Here is an 11,773-nt window from a genome sequence, read left to right on the forward strand (position 1 = left end):
TCGCGACGTGCGCCGCCCACGAAACGCGGCTTATTGCCTTTGTACGTGGTCGTCCGGGACGGCCTATAAATATGTCATCCGTAACCCAGCTTGAGCAAACAACACACGACACGAAACGACCATCTCTCCAGTGACTAGTGCGAAAGGAAGATGGCGACTAAGCTCGCAGCGCTCATCGTCTTGGCCGCGTTCCTCGCCGGGCCGGCGGCGTCCGAGGCCGCCAGCATTTGCTTCAACGGCTGGCTGAGGCTACCCACCTACAACCCGGTGCTCTGTCGCCCCAGGCCGGACGTTCAGACGCGGCAGAGGAGACCTGCTCCCTCGGGGTCAGGGCTCACCTCCGGCTATTACAACACCAGGTGTCCCAGCGCGGAGAAGATCGTCACGAATGCCGTGAAGAAGGCCGTGGATGCGAATCCTGGCATTGGTGCGGGGCTCATCCGCCTCTTCTTCCACGACTGCTTCCTTCGGGTACACACAACACAACAAAGCTCGTCGATTCTAACTTATATACTACTCTCTCTGTAAATTAATACAAAAGCATTTAGATCACTACTTTAATAATCTAAACGCTCTTATATTAGTTTGCTGAGGGAGTAATAATATGTTCATTACGATGATCAACATGTTAATTATGAGGTCCTTCATGTTTACTATATTTAGGGTTGCGATGGTTCCGTCCTTCTCAACACGACCAACTCCAAGAACAGCGACACGGAGAGAGAAGGCCCTCCCAACCAGAACAGCCTCCGAGGGTTCGAGGTGGTTGACGAGGCCAAGGCGGCGATCGAGGCCGCTTGCCCCGACACAGTCTCATGTGCCGACATTGTCGCCTACGCCGCCCGCGACGCGTCCTACTTTCTCAGCGACCGCAAGATCAACATCCAGATGCCGGGCGGTCGCTACGACGGCCGCGAGTCCTTCTCCAACGAGACCGACCAGCTGCCCGGGCCCTTCTCCAACCTCCCGGCGCTCCAGGGGAGTTTCGCGGCCAAGGGACTCACCTCCGACGAGATGGTCACGCTCTCCGGCGCGCACACCATCGGCCGCGCCCGCTGCTTGTTCTTCTCCAGCCGCTTCTCTGAGATGGACTCGGCATAGCCGCCAAGCTCAGGGCCCAGTGCGGCAACGACAACAACAACGTGAACCAGGACGATGTGACCCCCGACGTTCTGGATAAACAATACTACCAGAACGTGGTCGACGAGAAAGTGTTGTTCACCTCGGACGCCGTGCTCAATTCGACGGAAACAATAACGCAGGTGACAGAAAACGCGAACATGGCCGGGGCGTGGGAGAGGAAGTTCGAGAAAGCCATGGAGACTATGGGGAAAATCGGGGTCAAAGACCATAGGCAACCAGCAAGGCGCAGAGATCAGGAAGGTATGCTGGAGAGTCAACAACTGATGCGGGCCAGTAGTAATGCCTGGTAGTTGGCCGGCTCCATGTCTGGATCCCCCCATGGAGGAGATCTAACTTTGCCTAGCTAGTGCCGTTGTTGGTTTTCTCATACTAAAACTCTGTATGTGTGTGTGTGTGTTTTGGTGTATCATACCGAAACTCTGTATGTGTGTGTGTTTTGGTGTATCATACTGAAACTCTGTATGTGTGTGCGTTTTGGTGTATTAATAAAGATATAATAATATATAAGTAACCGTGTATGTTCACGTACGACTATTTTCCTGGTTGTTTTTGTCGATTAAAAACTGAAACCGAGTAGCGGGGTCCTGAGCTAAGCCTTGACAGGGAATCCGAAAAATGCATTCATTTTCTCATTTGGTCTTGACAAAATGGCTGAACCAGTGAATGTTGCAGTCATTTTTCTCCAATAGCACAAAAATTGACTCATTAGTCTTGGAAGGAAAAATCCTCTCCAGATACACCTACTTTCTTAGGAATAAATATGGTCGCTTTATTGCATGATTTGCATCATAATATAAGTTACAATAGCCGTATCATTCGGCTGCGCGACACGAGTCAAGTGTGACAACCATGCTTGAGGCACAGCGAGTTCTTTACAAGATTTTGTGCTTCTGTATTGGAAGCCCTTCCCTCCTGAACGAAACAAACCTATGTGAAAGATCGACAGCGAAACTCTTTTTCCTGAAGGATCGAGCTGTAGGCACCCTTACTCCCTTCATTAACATGTTTAGTGGTCGATCACACGTGTTGGTGACCTTCCGTCTTTGTTTTGCTATACCTCCGTCCGCATTGAACTTAACCATATCAGGTGGCGGAATCCATCTGGGTGCCACAGAGGGCTCCACCTTAATGTGCTTCTACGAAATTAAACTTGTAACCTCAAGGTCCGTCAGAAAACGCATTACAAATCCATGGATTGATACCGGACTCTGAAAGATAGCTTTGTGGATAGCCTTCTCCTGAGTCCTCCAAATCGCCCAAAGAGTGACCATTTAGTAAAATTCTTATGCGAGGTCCAACTAGACCTGAGCATGGACAGCCCGACCGGATGACTCGCCCCAAGCCTGACCTGAAAAACCAGGGCCGGGCCGGGTTAAGCTTGCCATTTTTGTCGGGCTTGAGCCTTGTTTTGCAGCCCAAAAGGTAGTTCAGGCTGAGATCGGGATTCTCTTTTTCTGTATTTCGGGCCGCTTACACGTGTGAACACTAAAAAGTAGCTTTTGGGCTAGGCTTTCAGGCCGAGCTCGGGCTTGAGAACAAAGTGTATTTTGGGCTTTGGGCCAGTCTCGGGCTTGAGAAAGGAAGGTTGGGCTTTTACAAGTTCAACTCGAAACCTAGCCTTGCCCATGGTTTTCCCAGGTTTAATTCCAGCATATGATATAACAATCATTGGCATCTGGGCACCTATTCATGCAAATGTGTTCTGTGAGTGACTTATTGACTAGAGCCCATACACGTCTTGCCATGGTGCAGTCCAACAAAGAGTGGCACTAGGTGTCTTCCTCTCCCGTACACAATTCACAACACGAGAAGTCGCCATATGTTGACGATGAAGCTCCACTCTGGAAGGCGATGACCGTTGAGCGAGGCGCCATGCAAATACCCTGACCTTGGAAGGCACCTTAGCCTTTCATAGTTGGATCCACACTTTTCTGATCTATTGGAGCTTATGCTTGGGTGCCCCTCAAGCCATCCCCATTAGCCTTTTCGTGGTAACAAGCATCCTATAAGCCGATCTAACAAACAGGACGCTAGTTTTTTCATGATGGCATGCACAAAAATCTTTACGTGGGATAAAACTAATTCTTATGTTGCATATCATCTCAATGTCCATAGGCAGGAAGTGTCTAGTGAGTTCATCTCGGTTCCACCATCCCAACAACCGATCGATAAGTTCAGACACCAACTGAGGTGGGTTTGCTGACAAAGCCGTCACCGCCGTCCTGGGATCCAATTATCTTGCCACGCTCTCTTGGTTTGTTCGTTGCCAAATTCTACATACCAGTTCTAATTTTAGAATATCCTTGTCTTCTACTAATAATCTCCATACATGAGAGGGGATGAGCCCAAAGTCACCTGCACAATGTTGGTTTGCGAAAAAAACATTTAGGATCCTTGCACTAAGTGTCTCTGGTGCCTGCAAAATTGTCCACACTTGACGAGCTACCAGAGCCAGATTAAAAAATTCTATGTCTTTGGACCCCATACCTAACATATATTTTGGCATCATAAGTGTGTCCCAAGACACCCAATGTGGGCTTCCGCTTGTCATGCTTGCTCCCCCACCAAAAACTTATAATGAGTGAATTTATCTTTTCTCACAAACCCTAGGCAATTTAAAAACAACCAATTGAATACATGGGAAAAACTTGGGGTATGGATTTGATGAGCACTTCCTTTCCCCCAGCCGAAAGGATATGTTCGATCCATCCTTGAATTTTATTCTAGACCATGTCTTTTAAATACTTGAATGTGCCATTTTTATTCCTTCCCACCTCTATAGGCAGTCCCAAATAACGATCATTCGAGAATTCAGATGGCACCTCGATTACTTTCTTCATAGCATCACTCACATTGTTCGGGCACCCCTTATTGAAATGGATTGAACTTTTGGCCTGATGCCTGACAATAAATATCGATTACATCTTTAGTCTTTGATAGTCCTTCTGTACCTTCCCTTACAAATAGCAAGTTGTTGTCTTCAAATAAGAGTTGATTGACGGGGGGTGCTGTGGACGCCACTACAATGTCCGATAAGTTTTCTGAAATTCCCCTGCTAGTCAACAGGCAAGAGATATCTCTAGTCGCTAACAAAAACAAATACGAGCATAGGGTCCCCATGACGCATACCCCTTGAGTGTTTAAAAACCACTGTACTTTCCCCATTAAAACACACTAATAAAGAAACCGGTGTAACAATCCCCATGATAGACATCACCCATCTCTTGGTGAAACCTTACTTCCTTCAATATTATAGTCCAAAGATAACCCCCTCGACTTTATCATACGCCTTCATGATGTGAAAGTTTAAGAGCGCAATACAGTGAACTTCCTCCCCTCTTCTGCTTCATAAAATTTAGTCACTTATGCAGTCAAGATATTATCGATGATTAACCTACCCGACACAAATGCTGAGCACCTCCTTCAATCTGCCAGTTTGCACTTTTGACACGATTTTTAACACAACATTACATAAACTAATCGGTAGAAACTAAGAGAGGGAAGATGCGCCTTGAACTTTTGGGATCAAAACAAACAAAGGCTGATTTACCTATCGTAAGTTGAAAATCTTCTTCTGCTCCCGAGCTCAAATGAGCCCGGGATGAAAATTAAAATCCAAAACAAAATAAAAAGGAAAATCTGATTTCTTGTGGAAAACTTTGGAAAATGCTTTGAGTCCTTGAAATTTTTCATCATAAAATGAAATTGTGGAAGTCATGGCAAAAAAATTGAAAATCAGCACCCCAAAATGCTTTCAAAAACAGCATTTTTGGAGCATCAATTTTGTTTGTTTTCCCATGACTTCATGGATGGCATTTCATGATAAACTTTTGAAAGCACATTAAATATTTGTCAAAGTTTTCAACAAAAAATTAGTTCTTTTTATTGATTCTTACTATTTATTTTAATTTTATTGTTCATTTAGGGAGCATTTGAGCTCGGGAGCAGATACTTTGCATCCTAAGCCCTTAAATCCATTTAAAATATTCAACACAACCCTTGTCACTTCTTCTCCACACACATCTGAATGACGTTGAAAACATGGACCAGAAATCCATTTGGTCTAGGTGCTTTTGTCGGGTACATCTAAAACGAGTGCATTTTTAACCTCTTTTGCTGTATATGGAGCATCCAATCTTGCATTCATTGCTGGCGTTAGTTTTCGTGGTGCACAAGAGAGAACTTCGTCCATCCCCAACGTTCCATCTGTATTGTATACTCCCTCCGTTTCTAAATATAAGTCTTTTTAGAGATTTCACTATGAACCATATACGGATGTATATAGACGCATTTTATAGTGTAGATTCACTCATTTTGCTCCGTATGTAGTCCATAGTAGAATCTCTACAAAGACTTATATTTAGGAACGGAGGGAGTAGTTCTTTATACAATTCTTCCGCGTGATTGTGCAACTGTTGAGCTTCCTCACAATACGACCTGGATGGCGTCTGAAACCTTTCAATTCTATTCTTCTTCCTTTTGTGTGTGGCCTGTTGTTGAAAAAAATAGTGTAGCTTTTTTTAGGGGGAAACCAAGTTTTTTATTCAGCAAAATCCACAGTGTGTGGGATACATCTCTGGTTGTGGGATTGGCCCAACCAAATGTGCCGACCAGGACCTAAAGAGAGTGCAAACTTGGCTAATCTATGTGCATCGACATTGACTGCACGACCTTCAAAAGTAAATTTACAGTTTAGGGGAATAACTATACTATTAATCTCCATGACGATGGCGCCATTAGCTCCTCTGCTGCTGTTGTTGATAGCCCCAACTGCGCCCTTCGAGTCGGATGCAACAACAATGTTGAGAAGGTTGAGATCTTGCGCCAAAGCGAGTGCCTTCCTGCATGCTATTGTTTCAAGAATATCAGGATCATCCACTCCTTGGATCACAAGAACTGAGCTACCCAGGAAATTACCATTAGCATCTTTACACACAGCAGCCGAAGAGCCCCCTAGTCCCTTGCGACATGCTGCATCGACGTGGATTTTTGCATGCCCGGGGGGAGGCGCTTTTGGGCGCGTGGCGTTCGTATTTGCTGTAGGTATTCGCTGCTCGTTATGGGACCGAGTAGGCTCAGCTATCATCTTCAGTTCCTGCAGGTATCTATCGATGAAACCGTTGATGGTTTGGGGGCTCTGAAATAAGCCCTCGTGAATAGCTTTCCTTCTCGCTGCCCATATGGCCCATAAGGTAACCGAGAACTTCACAAATAGATCATGCGATAACGTGCTCATGAGAGTGAATAGCCACTGTTTAGCTTTCGGTTCAGTGATGGTTGCTAAGTGTTGTGCCAATTCCTCATCCACAAGGGCCCAGGTGCACCTTGACATGGTGCATTCTAGAAGGGAATGTCTCCATGAATCTGGAGAGCCGCAGATTCCACATGCACTGGATGTCGACATATGCCTGTGTGCTCTTACATCGTTGGTTGGAATGGAATGCTTGGATAATCTCCATAGGAACATTCGGACCTTCCCTGGCACTTCTGTCTTCCACAATTTTTCCACTCCCCTTCTTCTGTATTTGAGCTGGAGGGACCGGGCCTGTTTTCAAGCCAAGCCTCTCTTCTCTGGCGTGTACTTATGATACGTCTCCATCGTATCTACTTTTCCAAACACTTTTGTCCTTGTTTTGGACTCTAACTTGCATGATTTGAATGTAACTAACCCGGACAGACGCTGTTTTCATCAGAAATAAAAGTTCTCAGAATGACCTGAAACTTCACGCAGAATATTTTTGAAATTAATAAAAAATACTGGCGAAAGAATCAAGACCAGGGGTCCACACCCTGTCCACGAGGGTGGGGGCGCGCCTACCCCCTGGGCGCGCCCGCTGCCTCGTGGGCCCCCTGGTGCTCCACCGACCTCAACTCCAACTCCATATATTCACGTTCGGGGAGAAAAAAATCAGAGAGAAGGATTCATCGTGTTTTACGATATGGAGCCGCCGCCAAGTCCTAATCTCTCTCGGGAGGGCCGATCTGGAGTCCGTTCGGGGCTCCGGAGAGGGGAATCCGTCGCCGTCGTCATCATCAACCTTCCTCCATCACCAATTTCATGATGCTCACCGCCGTGCGTGAGTAATTCCATCGTAGGCTTGCTGGACGGTGATGGGTTGGATGAGATTTACCATGTAATCGAGTTAGTTTTGTTAGGGTTTGATCCCTAGTATCCATTGTTCTGAGATTGATGTTGCGATGACTTTGCTATGCTTAATGCTTGTCACTAGGGCCCGAGTGCCATGATTTCAGATCGGAACCTATTATGTTTTCATGAATATATGTGAGTTCTTGATCCTATCTTGCAAGTCTATAGTCACCTATTATGTGTTATGATCCGTTAACCCCGAAGTGACAATAATCGGGATACTTACCGGTGATGACCGTAGTTTGAGGAGTTCATGTATTCACTAAGTGTTAATGCTTTGGTCCCTCTATTAAAAGGAGGCCTTAATATCCCTTAGTTTCCAATAGGACCCCGTTGCCACGGGAGGGTGGGACAAAATATGTCATGCAAGTTCTTTTCCATAAGCACGTATGACTATATTCTGAATACATGCCTACATTATATTGATGAATTGGAGCTAGTTCTGTGTCACCCTATGTTATAACTTTTGCATGAGGAATCGCATCCGACATAATTCTCCATCACCGATCCAATGCCTACGAGCTTTTCACATATTGCTCTTTGCTTAGTTACTTTTTCGTTGCCATTGTTACAATTACTACAAAGCTACTACTGTTACTTTTGCCACCGTTACCATTACTTCCATACTACTTTGCTACTAAATACTTTGCTCCAGATATTAAGTTATCCAGGTGTGGTTGAATTGACAACTCAACTGCTAATACTTGAGAATATTCTTTGGCTCCCCTTGTGTCGAATCAATAAATTTGGGTTTAATACTCTGCCCTCGAAAACTGTTGCGACCCCCTATACTTCTGGGTTATCAAGACTATTTTCTGGCGCTGTTGCCGGGGAGCATAGCTCTATTCTTTGAGTCACTTGGGATCTCTATCTGATGATCACTATGAGGAACTTCAAAGATGAAAGAACCAAGATTTTTCCCTCAACTACGAGGGGAGGTAAGGAACTGCCATCTAGCTCTACACTTGATTCACCTTCTGTTTTGAGTAAGCTTGCGACACCTAAACCTGCTTCTGCTATTAATTCTGATATGTTGCATGTTATTGATGATGCCACTTCTTCTTTGCATGATACTTATGATGAAACTACTTCTATGCTTGATACTACTGTGCCATTAGGTGAATTTCTTGATGAACAACTTGCTAGGGCTAGAGAGTATAAAATTATTGAAACTGATAATATTGATGAAAGTGATGATGAAGATTCTCCCCCTAGATATCAATTGCCTATTGTGCCTGAGGGTTATCTTATGGATGAAGAAACTGCTAGAGACTTTCTTGCTTGCAATGATAGATACGATCTTAAGAAATTATTAGCTAAGCTGAAAGAAAAGTCTTTGAATGCTAGAATGAAATATGACCCTGCTTTTGCTACTTCACCTATCTGTGTTACTGATAAGGATTATGATTTCTCTGTTGATCCTGAGATAATTACTTTGGTTGAATCTGATCCTTTTTATGGCTATGAATCTGAAACTGTTGTGGCACATCTTACTAAATTAAATGATATAGCCACCCTATTCACTAATGATGAGAAAACTCGCTAATACTATATCCTTAAGTTATTTCCGTTCTCATTAAAGGGTGATGCTAAAACATGGTTTAAGTCTCTTGATCCTGGTTGTGTGCGTAGTCCCCAGGATATGATTTATTACTTCTCTGCTAAATATTTCCCCGCTCATAAGAAATAAGCTGCCTTAAGGGAAATATATAATTTTGTGCAAATTGAAGAGAAGAGAGTCTCCCACAAGCTTAGGGGAGGCTTCTCCAATTACTTAATGCTTTGTCTGATCATCCTCTCAAAAAAATGAAATACTTGATATCTTTTATAATGGACTAACCGATGCTTCCAGAGACCACCTGGATAGTTGTGCTGGTCGTGTTTTCAGGGATAGAACAGTTGATCAAGCTGAATTGCTATTGAATAATATGTTGACTAATGAAAATAATTGGACACTTCCTGAACCAACTCCTAAGCCAACTCCGAAGAAAAGGGGTATTCTATTTCTCACTCCTGAAGATATGCAAGAGGCAAAGAAATCTATGAAAGAAAAAGGTATTAAAGCCGAAGATGTTAAGAATTTACCACCTATTGAAGAAATACATGGTCTTGATAACCCGACACAGGTAGTAAAGGTAAATTATCTCTATAGATTTGATGAAGGTGATATTCCTCGTTATAAGTCTGCTAGCCAATGCTTAGTTGAGTTTGATAATTTTATTGTTAAACAAGAAAACTTCAATGCTTATGTTGGTAGACAATTGAAACGCAATGCTTATATGATCGAACACTTGAGTGATTATATGTCTAGAGTTAAGGGTGAACTTAAACTCATTAGTAAACATGCTTCTATGGTTACCACTCAAGTAGAACAAGTGCTTAAAGCTCAAAATGATTTGCTCAATGAATTGAATAACAAGAAAAATGATAATGCTGTTAGAGTTATGACTAGAGGGGGTAAAATGACTCTGGAACCTTTGTATCCTGAGGACCACCCTAAGAGAATTGAGCAAGATTCTCAGAGAACTAATGTTGATGCACCTAGTCCTTCTAAAAAGAAGAAAAAGAAAAATGATAGGACTTCGCATGCTTCTAGTGAACCTGTTGTTGACACACCTGAGAATCCCAATGATATTTCTATTTCTGATGCTGAAACACAATCTAGTAATGAACATGAACCTAGTGATAATGTTAATGATGATGTTCATGTTGATGCTCAACCTATCAATAACAATGATGTAGAAATTGAACCTGTTGTTGATCTTGATAACCCACAATCAAAGAATCAACATTATGATAAGAGAGACTTCGTTGCTAGGAAGCACGGTAAAGAAAGAGAACCATGGGTTCAGAAACCCATGCCTTTTCCTCCCAAACCATCCAAGAAAAAGGATGATGAGGATTTTGAGCACTTTGCTGAAATGATTAGACCTATCTTTTTGCGTATGCGTTTGACTGATATGCTTAAAATGAATCTGTATGCTAAGTATATGAAGGATATTGTTACAAATAAAAGAAAGATATCGGAAGCTGAAATTTCCACCATGCTTGCTAATTATACTTTTAAAGGTGGAATACCTAAGAAACTTGGAGATCCAGGAGTACCAACTATACCATGCTCCATTAAAAGAAACTATGTTAAAACTGCTTTATGTGATCTTGGAGCCGGTGTTAGCGTTATGCCTCTCTCTTTATATTGTAGACTTGATTTGAATAAGTTGACACCTACTAAAATATCTTTGCAAATGGCCGATAAATCAACTACTATACCTGTCGGTATTTGTGAGGATGTGCCTGTTGTGGTTGCAAACGTTACTATATTAATGGACTTTGTTATTCTTTATATTCCCGAGGACGATAGTATGCCGATTATCCTTGGTAGACCTTTTTTGAATACTGCAGGGGCTGTTATTGATTGCAACAAATGCAATATCACTTTTCATGTTAATGGTAATGAGCATACGGTACACTTTCCGAGGAAACAACCTCAAGTCCACAGTATCAATTCTATTGGAAAAACTCCATCAATTATTATTGGAGGTTTTGAATTTCCTCTTCCTACTGTCAAGAAGAAATATGATATTCTTATTATTGTGGATGTGCATATCCCCGTTGAGGTAACCTAGTGCTATTCGAAAATTCTTCGGTTTCATGTGATTCGGAATGAGTTTGTTAACAAGACTTAATCAACCTTGTTAGTGGATTCCTTTTGATGAGCATGAGATGGATGAAGTTAGAAAGCACAAATCTCTGTACCCTTCTTTTACTTTCTGTTATTTAGAATAAATAAAGCAAAAATAGTATTTTCTATCTGTTTTCTGAATTATCCTTGCAATAAAAAATACCCCGAAAATAAAAGTTCTCGAAATGCCCTGAAATTGAAATATGATTTTTTTCTAGAATATTTAAGAATATTTGGCATTGAGAACACATCAGGGGGAGCCAGCACCTGGCCACGAGGGTCTAGGGCGTGCCCACCCCCTGGGCACGCCCCCTGCCTCATGGGCCCCTGGTGGCCCCCCTCCACTTATTCCAGCACCCACACACTCCTTCTTCCTCCCAAAAAAAATCACCAACCAGCTCAAGCACAAGTTCTAGCTCATCTTGCTGCCATTTTCGATCTCCTTGCTCAAAGCTCCACTCACAAAACTGCTTTGGGGGATTGTTCTTTGGTATGTGACTCCTCCAACGGTCCAATTAGTTTTTGTTCTAGTGCTTTATTCATTGCAGATTTTTGCTGCTTAGGTGACCCTGTTCTTGAGCTTGCATGTCAAATTTATTTGGTCCCAAGTAGCTCTAATGCATGAAATAGTCTCTAGGCACTTGTGGGAGCAGTTGCTATCAATTTTGTTGAGTTTGGTTCACTTTTATTTTGAGTTAAAAATTTCAGAAATTTTCAGAAAATGATGAAGAGATTATTGAGGGGCTCTTCGAGCCGAAGCTCGAAGGATAAGCAAAGTGAAGAGGATAAGAAGCCCAAAT

General features: G+C 42.9%; 1 pseudogene; it reads left to right on the forward strand.

Annotated features, from left to right (window-relative positions):
• The first annotated feature begins 108 nt into the window (after nt 1-108).
• LOC109772948 (peroxidase 2-like) lies at nt 109-1,566 on the forward strand (annotated as a pseudogene).
• Nucleotides 1,567-11,773: the final 10,207 nt, after the last annotated feature.

The sequence above is a fragment of the Aegilops tauschii genome, chromosome 3 (assembly GCF_002575655.3).
Source record: "Aegilops tauschii subsp. strangulata cultivar AL8/78 chromosome 3, Aet v6.0, whole genome shotgun sequence".
NCBI lineage: Eukaryota > Viridiplantae > Streptophyta > Magnoliopsida > Poales > Poaceae > Aegilops > Aegilops tauschii.